The sequence below is a fragment of the Narcine bancroftii genome, chromosome 4, assembly GCF_036971445.1.
Source record: "Narcine bancroftii isolate sNarBan1 chromosome 4, sNarBan1.hap1, whole genome shotgun sequence".
In the NCBI taxonomy this organism is placed as follows: Eukaryota; Metazoa; Chordata; class Chondrichthyes; order Torpediniformes; family Narcinidae; genus Narcine; species Narcine bancroftii.
Window position 1 is genome coordinate 263,375,423 of NC_091472.1, and position 15,681 is coordinate 263,391,103.

A 15,681-nucleotide genomic window follows, 5' to 3' on the forward strand; every position below is an offset into this window, starting at 1 on the left:
ATTACACAAAATTTCCTTTTATCTACCATATGGCAGATAAAGATCAGCAAAAATTGCCCAATACCAACAAGAGAGTCTACACAGAGTCACTGAATGTTCATGGCTTCACCTCCAGTGCTCCCATAGCCTCCACAGCCTTCAGTCTAAACCATCAGCAAACCACGCACCCCATACACATCGCTGACACGATCAGAAAGCCTCCAGCACTCTCTCGCATCCCAGTTCTGATATCTGCTAGCCCTTCAGCCAGTCTCAAGCAGTCTGCAGCCTGGTGACTGTTGCATGTGATTTAAAGAAAGTGAAACATGAAAGTCTGCAAACACAGTGGTTGTATTAAAAACACAATGCTGGAGAAACTCAAAAGATCAAAAAGTATATTTTATTTTTCTTTGGCTTGGCTTCGCGGATGAAGATTTATGGAGGGGGTAAATGTCCACGTCAACTGCAGGCTCGTTTGTGGCTGACAAGTCCGATGCGGGACAGGCAGACACGGTTGCAGTGGTTGCAGGGGAAAATTGGTTGGTTGGGGTTGGGTATTGGGTTTTTCCTCCTTTGTCTTTTGTCAGTGAGGTGGGCTCTGCAGTCTTCTTCAAAGGAGGTTGCTGCCCGCCGAACTGTGAGGCGCCAAAATGTACGGTTTGAGGCGATATCAGCCAACTGGCGGTGGTCAGTGTGGCAGGCACCAAGAGATTTCTTTAGGCAGTCCTTGTACCTCTTCTTTGGTGCACCTCTGTCACGGTGGCCAGTGGAGCTGCACCATTTCATCAGATGCAAGGATCGACAACGAGATAGACAACAGACTCGCCAAGGCAAATAGCACCTTTGGAAGACTACACAAAAGAGTTTGGAAAACAACCAACTGAAAAACCTCACAAAGATAAGCGTATACAGAGCCGTTGTCATACCCACTCTCCTGTTCGGCTCCGAATCATGGGTCCTCTACCGGCATCACCTACGGCTCCTAGAACACTTCCACCAGCGTTGTCTCCGCTCCATCCTCAACATTCATTGGAACGCCTTCATCCCTAACGTCGAAGTACTCGAGATGGCAAAGGCCGACAGCATCGAGTCCACGCTGCTGAAGATCCAGCTGCGCTGGGTGGGTCACGTCTCCAGAATGGAGGACCATCGCCTTCCCAAGATCATGTTATATGACGAGCTCTCCACTGGCCACCGTGACAGAGTATATTTTATATAGCGAAGATAAAGATACATAACCAACGTTTCAGGCTTGAGCCCTTCAAGGTTTGAGCAAAATGTCAGCAGGTGCCTGAAGGAAATGCTGGGGGGGGAGGGGTGGGTGAGGGGCACAGGTCCGCAGGCAGGAGGTAGTGGGTGGATAAGGGAGGGCACAAGAGAAAACAGGAGTGGGGGAGTCACTGTGAAGAGAGTGGAGAGCTGGAGGAAAGGAGACAGAGGGATAGAGAAGGGATGGAGAATGGGGAGTTGTCTAGTAGAAAACTGAGTAGTTGATGTTAATGCCATCCGAATGGAGAGTGCCCAGATGGAATATTAGGTGGCCTTGGTTTGGCATTGCATGAGGCCTGGACAGACATGTTGGTGTGGGAGTGGGACACAATTGAAATAGTTGGCCACTGAGGAAGGTGCCAAGAGGCTGATTAATGAACATAGAACATTATCACACAATACAAACCCTTCGGCCTATGATGTTGGCCCAACTATAAGTATCTACCCAAAACAAAATTAAACCCTCCCTACCTCATAATGCCCTATTTTCCTCTGTTCATGCACCCATCTAAAAGACTCATAGATGTTCCTATTGTTCCATTCTCCACCACCACCCAGGTAATGTATGCTAGGCACCCAAAAATGTGAATTTAAAAAAAACCTTACCCCTGATGTCTCCTCTAAACTTTCCTCCCTTCACTTTGGACAAATATCCTCTGGTGTTTGCCACTCCTGCCCTAGGAAAAAGGTGCTGCTGTCTCTCTTATCTATGCCTCCTAGAATTTTGTAGACCTTTGAAGTCTCCTCTCATCTGACTTCAATGCAGAGAGAAAAGCTCCAGCTCTCCTAACCTTGCCTCATCAGTTATATTTTCCAATGCAGGCAACATCATGGTAAATCCCCTCTACAGCCTCTCCATAGCTCCCACATATTTTATGTAATGAGGTGACCAGAACTGAACATAATATTCTAAATGTGGTCTCACCAGAGATTTATGGAGTTGCAATATTATCTCATGACCTCCGAACTCAATTCCCTGAATAATGAAGTTCAATTTACCAAGGTTTAGTGACTGCTGTCCAGAAAAGCTGCTTGGAGGCTAGTTGAGGCTTTTGTTTGATATGTTTCGATTCAATCCAATGCAAGTTCAGATGAGTTTAAAAATTGTTTATTTATTAACACAAAAAAATTGTATTGATATTCTTTAATGTTCCATGAAATGTCCATAATGTACGTAAATGATCTATGTATAAATGGTCAACAAAAAAATATTGAAGCCTCACTCACCCTTCTAAAAACCCGTGAGCAGGTTAACAAACTATGTAATGGCCTCTTGTCCTAGCATATGTGCCTACCGTTACTAGTATACCGAACTACCACGCATGCGTTAACCACCCCCAGTCGCAAAACCCTCCATGCATGTATCAACCGAAAACTCCCGCATGCGCACAAAAATAAAAATGGTGGCGCGTAGTGTATGGACCCTAGGATGCCGTTTAACAAAGGTAAATATGCACCTTTTGACCTTACAATACTGGCCCCTAACTATTACAATGAGAGGTCTAATAATAATTACACATAAATAAAAATTATAAATAACAATCAAACACAATATTCCAACATCTTCTTTCTTCATTCTTAAGGCACAGAGCCTTGTAAAAAGCATGATCTTACCACCACTCTGGCCCAATAAGGTCTGTAGTCTGTGTAGTGGGCAAGGTACAAAACACAACATAATATTTGGACTTGTCAAAGTTCCTCTGTTTCCAGAAGAAGACCATCTTTGTTGATGAGTTTGTTCAGAAAGCTGGTCTTGGTTTTGATCTGAAGATGATGCACAAGTCCCCTTTTATCCGGAATAGTATCAATAATTTTTTTTTCCAGTTAGCCAGGAATTTTGAGGCGCTGAATTGTCCATGATGATCATGATGTCTCCTGGTGTCGAATTGTATCTGAGATTAAACCATTTCTGCCATTCCTGCATTTGGGAAAGTTATTCTTTAACCCATCTTTTCCAAAACAAGCCTGACATATACTGAATTTGCCTCCACCTTCGACGAGCATATAATATCTTCCTTTTGAAATTGCCCAAGTGGCATCAATGTCTTAGTTTTAAGAAGCAAAAGGTGGTTCGGGTTAAGTGCCTTAATGTCATTTGGATCCATAGAAGTCTTAGTGATTGGATGAATGTTGAGGATAGCTTCAACTTCACTTAAAACTGTGTGGAGACATTCATCATTGTGATTTTGCACCTTTAATCTTTCCCATACACCTCCAGGGTGTGTGCCAGCAGTAGGGTGGAATATCCAATTGATTCCTTCCTGGAGCAGTGTATTATGTATTTGAGCCTGATGCCATCTTTTGTTTGCCTCTCTCAACTCGCGTTGAGCTCCCACAAGATTAGTGTCATTGTCAGACTGTAGTTCCTTCATTTGACCACATCTTGCTGTATGGCCCAGACATCCATATTTTTTTCTTCAGAAAAGATTGGACTTTCAAACTTTGGGAAGCCATTTCTGCTGGATAGTTAACTGTATTAACATATCTCCACTGTAATACATGTGAGATTTTATCAACTTCAACAACTCTGTTGGCCACAAAAGTTTGAAACCTTGTGTTCTTATTGTTGATATATTTGAACATAGAGGTACTATTGGTCCAAAATATAGAGTCTGCTGGATCCATCTGCAGCTCTTTTCTCAGCACTGTGTCTATTCCATTCGCTATGGTAGCCGCTGTTAACTACATTCAAGGGATAGTGGCTGGCTTTTCCCATCACAAATTCACAATGTGTCTGACCATGGTTATAATGCAGTAACAGGCAACTAACAGTTGTAACCATCCTCAAGTGCATCAGCAAAATGATGCAGTTGAGCAGATGTCACTGTTATAAAGTTTGTGGGTTATAAGCATATGTCAATCTTGAAGTCTTCCAACATGTGCAGATCCTGACTCGAACATCCCATTTCTGTACAATAGAGTCTGGTATTCTCATCCCAACAAATCTTTTTTTCTACACAAATCTTGCAGAATCTTCTTGGCAGTCAGGACCACTGGTGCAATATGCCAAGAAGATCATGTATCGAATTGACTGTGGAAAGAATCCTTCTTGTGAGAAATTGGTCCTTCAAAATGATTTTGGATTTGAAAGCGCCAGACTGAAGTTGTCATAGTCCAGATTCAGATTCTTCATTTCTTTTGCTCTCTCTGTTTCAGGTATGGCAGCCAACACATGATGACTGTTACTTATCCATTTGGTAAGTAGACGCTACTCTTGAAACAGATCGCTGAAGCTGCAGAAGTGAGACAATCATCCACATAGAAATTGTTTGTGATGGTGCTTATAGCTTAAAGGCTAAACTGTTTCATATTGTCCTCATTACTCTTCTCAAGGGCAAAGTTCACACAACTTGATGAGGTTGCTCCAAATAGATGCACTGTCATTCTATATTCCACCATGTTCTGACTATAGTCTCCATCAAGCCACCAGAGGAGCCATAACAAGTCATGGCCTTCATTTGGTACTTTCACCTGGTGGAACATTGCTTCAATGTCATCAGTGATGACAACAGGCTCTTTACAAAATCTAGCCAAAACTCCCATCAATGAACAGGACTGGCCCCTGTAAGAGCTGAGAATTTAGTGAAACTCCAGAACGGTTGCTCCATAGTCAAACACCATTCAGATTTTTCTTTTGTGAATGCAAAACCCCATGGAGTGGTAGATACCATTTTGTTTTACCATCACTGTGCTTCAAGGCACCATATGGTACTTTCTCTGCATAATGTTTGGATATCACGTCATTCATGAAGTTGATATAGCCAGAATGAAAAGAAGAACACGTCTTGAATCTTCTCTTTACGTCCAGTGTACATTGTTCAGCATCACTTCTCATGTCAAGTAGGTATACCTCTATCTTTAAAGGTAATCCAATGCAATAATGTCCATCAACTAGCTTAGCAGATTCTGAGACTAAATCCAAGAACTCCTTGGCTTCTCTTGAAGGTTCTTGGTCATCACAAAGGTACTCAGAAAAATTTCTCCTGAAATGCTGTTCCCACAGCTCATCATGTTTCACAACCAAAATCCTGTGGACACTTGTCACTGACTGCTCCAAAGCAATATCATCCTTTCCTCCTAGTGATCCAACCAAGCATGGTTTAAACAGAGTCGTCCACACTCTATATCATATCCAGTGGTTCCAAAGCCTTTGGTACATCTGAGAGAATCAGCAACTCTATCTCAGAGCCAATTTCAGGTAAATAAGCATTTCTTAGATGAGGCCATCATTTCATATTGTTTTGATGTGGAATGTTTCCTTTGTGCATAGGCATTGTCTTCTGAGTGTATATGCCGGGGAGATCACAAAATTTGCTAAGTCTGAAACAATGCTGGTTTCAATTACCTTTCTTTGACCCATAGTATTCAATTGAATCTTTGACCCCTCCCTGAAGATTAAGCCTATTCATTAGCCCCACTGTGCAAAATTATGCAGTGCTACCTGGGTCAAGAAATGAATAAGTTGCATTCCCCTTCCTGGCCTTGACTTATACGGGCACTATTGAAAGTTTACAGTTATCCTCACTGGCCCCAGTAAGACCACTTGTCTGAACAGAGGATTCAGCATTGTTTTCAGCTGCTTCCTTTCTTTCTGTTTGCTCCTTTTCCATTTCTTTCTTTCTTTGATGGATGTGCAGCATCTGAGGATGCTTTAAGTTACAGCTGAGCTGCCTCTTGCAGTTTCTGCTGATGTGTCCTGTGCACAGGCAGCCATTTTTCTTTAAGAAAGTAATTTTCTCATGTGCCTTCTTTTCCAACTGTGAACAAATCTCCAAAGCATGTCCACCTTTACAGAACGAGCAGCTTTTCTCAGCAGGCAACCCCTCCTTCTCCTTCATTCTTTATCATTTTCCTTATCTGCAGCTGACCCAGTGGTGGCAAAGGTACTTCCCTTTATTCTTGAATGAGACTGCGACTTAGACGTCCTTATATCTTTGCTCACTGTTGGCGTGTCTTTGATATTCCACATGCTGGATCAGTTGCAATGTACACCTGCCATTCAAGGAAATCCACCATATCCTTAAAGGTAGGTCTTTGATTGTATTTTTTTTCTGGAAGTCGCAGGCCAAAGTACTCCATATATCCCATCACCAGTAGGGTCATTTCTTTATAAGTGATTGGAATATTACCAGGCACACCAAGCTCTTGTATGTAGTTGATATCTTCCATGGCATTACAACATTCTCTTAGAAAGACGGTGCAAGGTTGTAAAGCTTTTGTGTCATCCAGTTTTATTGATGACCATTCTATGCTTGTTGCCAAAATGTTCCTGAAGTAAAGGCTTGGCCATGTTGAATCCTCTATCCAGGGGCATATGTTGACAGCTCCCTACAAGTTCCACTGGCTGTCCTCTTATGAATTGTTCCAAATAATAAAAACAATCTTCAGGGCTTTGGCTCTGCTTTCAATACTGCGTTCAAAGGACCTAATGAACACTTGGTACTGAAGTGCATCACCATCAAAAATTTGAATCTCCTTGGGTAAAGTAGCTGGATCAATGATGCAGCAATTTCATTTTGCATTCCCTTGGATGAGAGTATGTTGCTCTGTTCATTGCTGCTTGTAGCAGGTAATGTTTACCCGTATTTCTGATGCTTGAGCTGTGGTGAGAGATTGGATCTGAACCACCGTTCTGTCTGTAGTTGTTTGTGGATTGGCAACAGAGTGATTTGGGACAAGTTTTCTTGTAACTATTTTGTTGAAGTGTTTTCCTGTTATTCTTTTTTTCAAAATAAGACTTCTTACCATCAGAATCTATAGATAAGTTACTACAAACATTGGATCCCATTGAGGCTTCTAGTACCTTCATTTTGGCCCTGGTAACAGAAATGGTTGCTTCCAGCACCTGCTGCCTCTTTAGTTCCCCTCTTATCTTCCTTAGCAGCTCCTCCTGTTCTTCTAAGACATGTTTATCCTTGAGGATTTTTTGTTATGCAAGAAGAGTTTCAGCCTTAGTCTTTGTATGTGCAGACGCAGAACTTGCAGTATGGGAAACTCTGGAGCTTGTCTTAAAAGAACTTTGTTTGCTTCTCCTGCTTCCAGCATTAGACACCGTCATATGGTTGAATTTCTTCCTGGAAGGGCGTTGCACTGCCTACACATGCTTAATGGCCTCGTAAAGTGATATCATGTTTAAATTTAGAAAAGATTAGATGCTCAATTTTCGATTTGAATTTAAATTTTCAAAGACTGTGGGGACCATTTTTGAATTACTTTCAAAGTTTTTGATTCGGTATTAATGCAGATGGGTTGACTAATAAGGTAATTTTTTACTCTCATAAGGAATTTTTTTTCCTCTCTTTGCCAAACCGCTTCAGTTTTGCTAGTGGGCTTAGATTTTCTTTTTATAATAAAATATTACTAAAATATAATCTGTTTGATTGGAAGTGCTGGGTACCTTGGATGAAATGGTATGGTCAAAGTGTAACATATTTTTTTTGACTTTTAATGTATTTTTTGATATGGGATCTCATTTAAAATATTGAAAAAGAAAAAGAATTTCATCCTGCATGTCAGATGTTGACTTAAAATTTGGCTCCTCCTCTGGTTCAAATTGCACATCCTTTGCAACTTCATCCTCTTCACTTCCATTTGTGATGCACCTTCATCCATTTCCAAATTGGTGTCTTCACATTCTGTCGATGTCTTATTTTTTTTCTTTTTTTTTCAATTTTTTATTTTTCACACCATAAATCACATTAACCATGATACACACTTTTTCCTTTTCACACATATACAGTGCCATTTTCTCCCCCCCCCCCTCCTCCCATCCCACCCTCCCTACCTCCCCCCTCCCGTCCATTTAAGGTACAAAATCTAGGATACATTAAACCAGTCAGACAATGTTGTCATTCAATAAAAATACACCAGAAATTCCACTGAGTCCATTCTTTTCATTTGCTTTTCCTTCCGTTAACTTAGGTAGTGATTGTCCCCGGTAGGTTTTCGCTATTGTGTTTCATGTAAGGCTCCCATATTTGTTCGAATATTTCAATATTATTTCTTAAACTACATGTTATTTTTTCTAATGGAATACATTTATTCATTTCTATATACCATTGTTGTATTTTCAAATTATCTTCCAATTTCCAGGTTGACATAATACATTTTTTTGCTACGGCTAGAGCTATCTTAACAAATGTTTTTTCTGCATCCTCCAAATCAATTCCAAATTCTTTGTTTTTTATGTTACTTAGGAGGAAGATCTCTTGATTCTTTGGTATATTGTTTTCTGTTATTTTATTTAATATCTGATTTAGATCTTCCCAAAATTTTTCTACTTTCTCACATGTCCAGATTGCATGAATTGTTGTTCCCATTTCTTTTTTACATCGAAAACATCTATCAGATACTGTTGGGTCCCATTTATTTAACTTTTGAGGTGTAATGTATAGCCTGTGTATCCAGTTATATTGTATCATACGTAACCTCGTATTTATTGTATTTCTCATCGTTCCAGAGCATAACTTCTCCTATGTTTCCTTTTTTATCTTTATATTTAAATCCTGTTCCCATTTTTGTTTAGTTTTACCATTTGTTTCCTCATTCTCCTTTTCTTGCAGTTTAATATACATATTTGTTATAAATCTTTTGATTATCATTGTATCTGTAATCACATATTCAAAGTTACTTCCCTCTGGCAAACTCAAACTGCTTCCTAATTTATCCTTCAAGTAGGATCTCAATTGGTAATATGCCAGCGCTGTATCTTGAGTTATATTGTATTTATCTTTCATTTGTTCAAAGGATAATAATCTATTTCCTGAAAAACAATTTTCTATTCTTTTAATCCCTTTTTTCTCCCATTCTCTAAAGGAAAGGTTATCTATTGTAAAAGGGAGTAACTTGTTTGGCGTCAATATTAGTTTTGGTAATTGATAATTTGTTTTATTTCTTTCTACATGAATCTTCTTCCAAATATTGAGTAGATGATGTAATACTGGAGAACTTCTATGTTGTACCAATTTTTCATCCCATTTATATAATATGTGTTCAGGTATCTTTTCCCCTATTTTATCTAATTCTAATCTGGTCCAATCTGGCTTTTCCCTTGTTTGATAAAAGTCTGATAGGTATCTTAATTGTGCGGCTCTATAATAATTTTTAAAGTTTGGCAGTTGTAAGCCTCCTTGTTTATACCATTCTGTTAATTTATCTAGTGCTATCCTCGGTTTCCCCCCTTTCCATAAAAATTTCCTTATTATTTTCTTTAACTCCTTGAAGAATTTCTCTGTCAGTTGTATTGGCAATGCCTGAAATAGGTATAATATCCATGGAAAAATGTTCATTTTAATACAGTTTATCCTTCCTATTAGTGTTAGTGGTAAATCTTTCCAATGCTCTAAATCGTCCTGTAATTTTTTCATTAGTGGATAATAATTGAGTTTATATAGTTGGCCGAGATTTTTATTTATTTGTACACCTAGGTATCTTATTGTTTGCATTTGCCATCTAAATGGTGATTCCTTCTTAAATTTTGAGAAATCTGCATTATTCTTAGGCATTGCTTCACTTTTATTTACGTTGATCTTGTAACCCGACACTTCTCCATATTCCTTCAATTTCTTATATAATTCTTTTATTGATAGTTCTGGTTCTGTTAAGTATACTATAACATCATCCGCAAATAAACTGATTTTATATTCCTTGTCTTTTATTTTTATCCCTTTTATATTATTTTCTGTTCTTATCAATTCTGCTAGTGGTTCTATAGCTAACGCAAACAATAAAGGTGATAGTGGGCATCCCTGCCGTGTTGACCTGCTTAAGTTAAATTGCTTTGATACATGTCCATTTACTGTCACTTTCGCTAATGGTCCCTTATATAATGCTTTAATCCAATTAATATACTTCTCCGGTAAACTGAATTTTTGCAATACTTTGAACAAATAATTCCATTCTACTCTGTCAAAGGCCTTCTCTGCGTCTAAAGCAACTGATACTGTTGGCGCTTTATTCCCATCTACTGCATGAATTAAGTTAATAAATTTACAAATATTGTCTGTTGTGCGTCTTTTTTTGATAAATCCAGTTTGGTCTAGATTTACCATTTTTGGTACATACTCTGCTAATCTGTTTGCTAATAGTTTAGCTATTATCTTATAATCTGTGTTAAGTAAAGATATTGGTCTATATGACGCTGGTGTGAGTGGATCTTTCCCTTGCTTTAGTATTACTGTAATTATTGCTGTTTTACATGAATCTGGTAAGCTTTGTGTTTTATCAATCTGGTTGACTACTTCCAGGAGGGGCGGAATTAATAAGTCTTTAAATGTTTTATAGAATTCTATTGGGAATCCATCCTCTCCTGGTGTCTTATTATTTGGTAATTTTTTTATTATCTCTTGTATTTCTACTATTCCAAATGGCTCTGTTAATTTATTTTGTTCCTCTATTTGTAGTTTTGGTAGTTCAATTTTAGTTAGAAATTCATCTATTTTCCCTTCTTTCCCTTCGTTTTCAGTTCGGTATAATTGTTCATAGAATTCTCTAAAGTTTTCCTTAATTTCTTTTGGATTATATGTAATTTGTTTGTCTTTTTTCCTTGATGCCAATACCATTTTCTTAGCTTGTTCTGTCTTAAGCTAGGATTTTGTGTGTTTTTTCACCTAGTTCATAATATTTCTGTTTTGTCTTCATTATATTCTTCTCCACCTTATATGTTTGTAGTGTTTCATATTTTATTTTTTTATTCGCCAATTGTCTTCTTTTAGTTGTATCTTCCTTCATTGCTAATTCTTTTTCTATATTTACTATTTCCCTTTCCAACTGCTCTGTTTCCTGATTATAGTCCTTTTTCATCTTGGTTACATAACTTATTATTTGCCCTCTAATGAATGCTTTCATTGCATCCCATAGTAAAAACTTATCTTTCACTGATTTCGTATTTATTTCAAAATACATTTTAATTTTTCTTTCAATAAATTCTTTAAAATCCTGCCTTTTAAGTAACATGGGGTTTAATCTCCATCTATACATTCTTGGAGGGATGTCCTCTAACTTTACTGTCAATATTAAGGGTGAATGGTCCGATAGTATTCTAGCTTTATATTCTGTTTTTCTTACTCTATCTTGCATATGAGCTGATAACAAAAATAGGTCTATTCTTGAGTATGTTTTATGTCTAGCTGAGTAATATGAATATTCCTTTTCCTTTGGGTGTTGTTTCCTCCATATATCCAAAAGTTGCATTTCTTCCATCGATTTAATTATAAATTTGGTTACTTTGTTGTTTCTGTTAATTTTTTTCCCAGTTTTGTTCATATTTGAATCCAAATTCAGGTTGAAATCCCCTCCTATTAATATGTTCCCTTGCGTATCTGCTATCTTCAAAAAGATATCTTGCATAAAACTTTTGATCTTCTTCGTTAGGTGAATATACATTGAGTAGATTCCAAAACTCCGAATATATCTGACATTTTATCATTACATATCTCCCTGCTGGATCTATTATTTCCTCTTCTATTTTAAATGGCACATTTTTACTAATTAATATAGCTACTCCTCTTGCTTTTGAATTAAACGATGCTGCTGTTACGTGTCCTTCCCAATCTCTCTTTAATTTCTTGTGCTCCAATTCAGTTAAATGTGTTTCTTGCACAAATGCTATATCAATTTTTTCTTTTTTCAGTAAATTTAGCAGTTTCTTCCTTTTAATTTGGTTATGTATTCCATTAATATTTAAAGTCATATAGTTCAACGTAGCCATTTTATACTTTGTTTATCTTCCCTTTCCGTTTCTCCATCATTACCTTTCCTTCTTATCCATTTCTGTTTTCTTGTTTTGAAACCTTTATAAGACAACATTCCTAAAACATCAAACATTTTCCTTATTCTCCTATTTAAAACTTCTTTAGCCCCAATCTCCCCTTCCCTTCCTGAGTTGTCCTTTATCCCTAGTCGGACAACCACATCTCCCCTCTCCATTTGGATTTGCGAATTCACTCGCAAGCGTCAGCTGATTTTGCAGTGACCGTAACTCCTCCCCACCCAGCCCCCCCCAGAAAAGATTTCACTTTTCATATGTAACAAAGGTCACTCTTTTAATTCCCTCCTTATTCCCTCTATTCCATTTCCTTCCCTTATTAATTCTTGTCTATACTCTATATATTTTCCTCTAAATACGGATACATTCATGTATGCACACTATACATGTACACACATATACCTCTTTACCCACATACATATAAATCGTGGTCATTTTTACTCTTACTACTTGTCTTCATCTCTCTGCTTGTTTTGTATTTGTTCTGCAAATTTCCTTGCTTCCTCTGGATCCGAGAATAGTTTTTTTCCATAAGATCGTTTTCGCTGTATTGAACTCCTTCCTCTTCTTCAGGAGTTCAAAACTTATGTGTCTTTTTAGTTCACAGTCTTTTGTACTCTCGTTACATGTCTTCATCTCTCAGTCTATTTTGTAATTGTTCTGCAAATTTTTGTGCTTCCTCTGGATCCGAGAATAATCTGTTTTGCTGTCCTGGAATAAATATTTTCAATACCGCTGGATGCTTTAGTATAAATTTATACCCTTTCTTCCATAAATTCGCCTTTGCTGTATTGAACTCCTTTCTCTTCTTCAGGAGTTCAAAACTTATATCTGGATAAATGAAGATTTTTCGCCCTTTGTACTCCAGTGGCTTGTTGTCCTCTCTTACTTTTTCTATTGTTTTCTCCAGTACCTTTTCTCTTGTAGTATATCTTAGGAATTTTACTAAAATAGATCTTGGCTTTTGTTGTGGTTGTGGTTTAAAGGCCAATGCTCTATGTGCCCTTTCTATTTCCATTTTTTGCTGTAGTTCTGGACATCCTAGGATCCTAGGGATCCAATCTTTTATAAACTCTCTCATATTCTTGCCTTCTTCATCTTCCTTAAGGCCCACTATCTTTATGTTATTTCTTCTGTTATAATTTTCCATTATATCTATTTTCTGAGCTAACAGTTCTTATGTCTCTTTAACTTTTTTATTAGATTCCTCTAATTTCTTTTTTAAGTCCTCTACCTCCATTTCTACTGCTGCTTCTCATTCTTCCACGTTGTCCATTCTTTTTCCCATTTCTGATAAGGTCATATCTATTTTATTCATTTTCTCTTCTGTATTGTTTATTCTTCTTCTTAAATCATTAAATTCTTGCGCTTGCCATTCTTTAAATGACTCCATGTATTCTTTATATCCTTTGTCTTGCCTTTCCCTTCTTCTTCTATTTCACTGTACTCTTCTTCTTCCTCTGGGTTGGCCATCTGTTGTTTCTTTGTTGTCCTTTTCTTCTCTTCTTTCTTGTTTTTGTTGTCTTCTGTGGTCTCTTCTTGCTGCAGGTGTTCTGCAGCTGTCATTGCCGTCTGTGGAGATCGACTCCCCAGCTGGTCACCCCTCCCGTCGGTGTGTTTTTTTGCATGCGAATCGCGCATGCGCGAGGAGTCGCGCATCCGCGGTTGCGCACTTTTACTCGGCTCAGCGAGCCATTTTTGTAGTCCACTTTCTACCGACCTGAGGGAGCGGGTTTCTCTCTCCACCGCGGGCCTCTTCGAACAGGTAAGGCCTTCTCCTTCTTCTTCCGTTGTCTTCTCTTCCTCTCTTCTTACCGTTGGTTTCGATTTTTCTTTTTTCGTCGCCATCTTCTTTCCACCTTTATACTCACTTTACTTTAATTTTTATTTTTGTGCCTTTGTGTTTTCCTTTATTTTTTCCGACTTTTCTGGAGAGGGCTGGAGTTCACCGTCCGGCCACTACTCCATCACGTGACTCCTCTCCTGTCGATGTCTTCTTCAGTGGTTTTGCAAGGTCATCATTCTCATCAACCAAAGCAACCTTTTCTTCTGTTGCCAGCTAAAGTCTTGCCTTGAGAAAGTCTTTGACACTACTTGTATCTAGAGTCCATCGCTTCAGTTCTGCTCTGAGATCTGCAACCCTCATCTTCAGTACATCACACCACATTGGCAACACTGGCAGTGTCTGCCCCCATTTTACTCATTGTGATCCATCATCCGTTGAGCTCGAGCACCAAGCACACCCAACACAAGCCAAATCAACAGTCCCCAATGGACGAGCAGTAACAAATCCAAACTGTTCAAAACTTGCCACAGATACACAGAAGTCCACAGATTGCTTATTGCTTCTGATGGCTGTAACTTGCTGTTGAAAATGAGCAAGTTTCCACCACAACATCCAAAAATAATATTGCTGATTTTCAAGAAATGGCTCTATCAATGTGTCTATAGAACACTCTGCTACAAGATTAGAAGATCTGGACTCCTCTCTGCCCAAAACTTAGACAGATGCTTGTGGATTGCAGTTAGCAGCCAGCTCTCAACATTTCCAAGATAGCTGCTCTATTATTTTCAATATCACTCCAAAACAAAGAGGAATTATTTTCTATCTTCTATTTTCCATTCCAATAATAATTTTTTGTTGACTAAATTGTAGCGACTGCTAGATGAGGCTCTTGATTGTGATATGTTTCGATTCAATCTAATACAAGCTCAGATGAGTTTCAAAATTGTTTATTTATTAACACAAAATTTGTAATGATTTTTTGTTAACATTCTAAGAAATATCTATAAATAAGTATGTCTGTAGTAATGATCCGTGGTAAAGTTCTGTATGTAAATGATCTATCTATAAATGGTCAACCAAAAAAAATATTTAAGCCTCACTCACTCTTCGATTAAACTCATGACCAATACATGGGCTAGTGAACTATTTAATGGCCTCTTGTCCTAGTGCATGCATCTACCATTATCCGTATACTGAACTACCACGCTTGGTTTAACCAAAACCAACCATGCATGCGCACAAAAATAAACATGGCTGCACACAGTACACAGACCCCAGAACTATTTAACAAAGGTAAGTACACACCATTTTGCCCTTACAACAGGCCTCCTTCACTATCTTATCAGCATGTGCAACAACCTTGAGATCTCTATAGATTTGGACCCCAAATCAACCATTAACCAACCATTAACTCTGTACTCACCCTTTTGGTTTGACCTTCCAAAATGGATCACCTCATCGCTGTTATCTGGATTGCACTCCATCTGCCACTTTTCCACCTAATTCTGCATCTTGTCTATATTCTTTTGTGACCTACAACAACCTTCAATACTTTCCACAAATCCTCTAACCATTGTATCATCCACAAACTTCAAAGCTTTACCTAAATCCTTATGACAAAAAGAGTGGTGTAAAAAGTTTTATCATGACTTCCTTGCCCATGGTCTATGCTTCTAATTATAAAGCCTTGGATCTGTTTTCCATTTTTGATCCTGCCTTTCTACTATTAAACTTGTTTATACATGCCCTAGATTGGGGAGGTATGGTTCACATAGTAGTTAGCACAACGCTGTTACAGCACCAGTGACTGGGATAAAGAGTTTGTACGTTCTCTCCACGTGCCCTGGTTTCCTCCCACCCTTCAAAATGTATGCAGTTTAAT

General features: G+C 38.2%; 1 protein-coding gene across 2 annotated transcripts in view; it reads left to right on the forward strand.

The window, feature by feature from the left end:
- ptpn4a (protein tyrosine phosphatase non-receptor type 4a) overlaps window positions 1–4,443 on the forward strand; it is a 201,329-nt gene extending 196,886 nt beyond the window's left edge. Inside the window, exon 29 of one of the 2 annotated variants that reach the window (XR_011356614.1) lies at window positions 4,405–4,443. The gene's annotated coding sequence lies outside the window, so the exon portion shown is untranslated. The remainder of the gene's footprint in view (window positions 1–4,404) is intronic. The other variant, XR_011356617.1, reaches the window with a different exon arrangement.
- The last annotated feature ends 11,238 nt before the right edge of the window (window positions 4,444–15,681 follow it).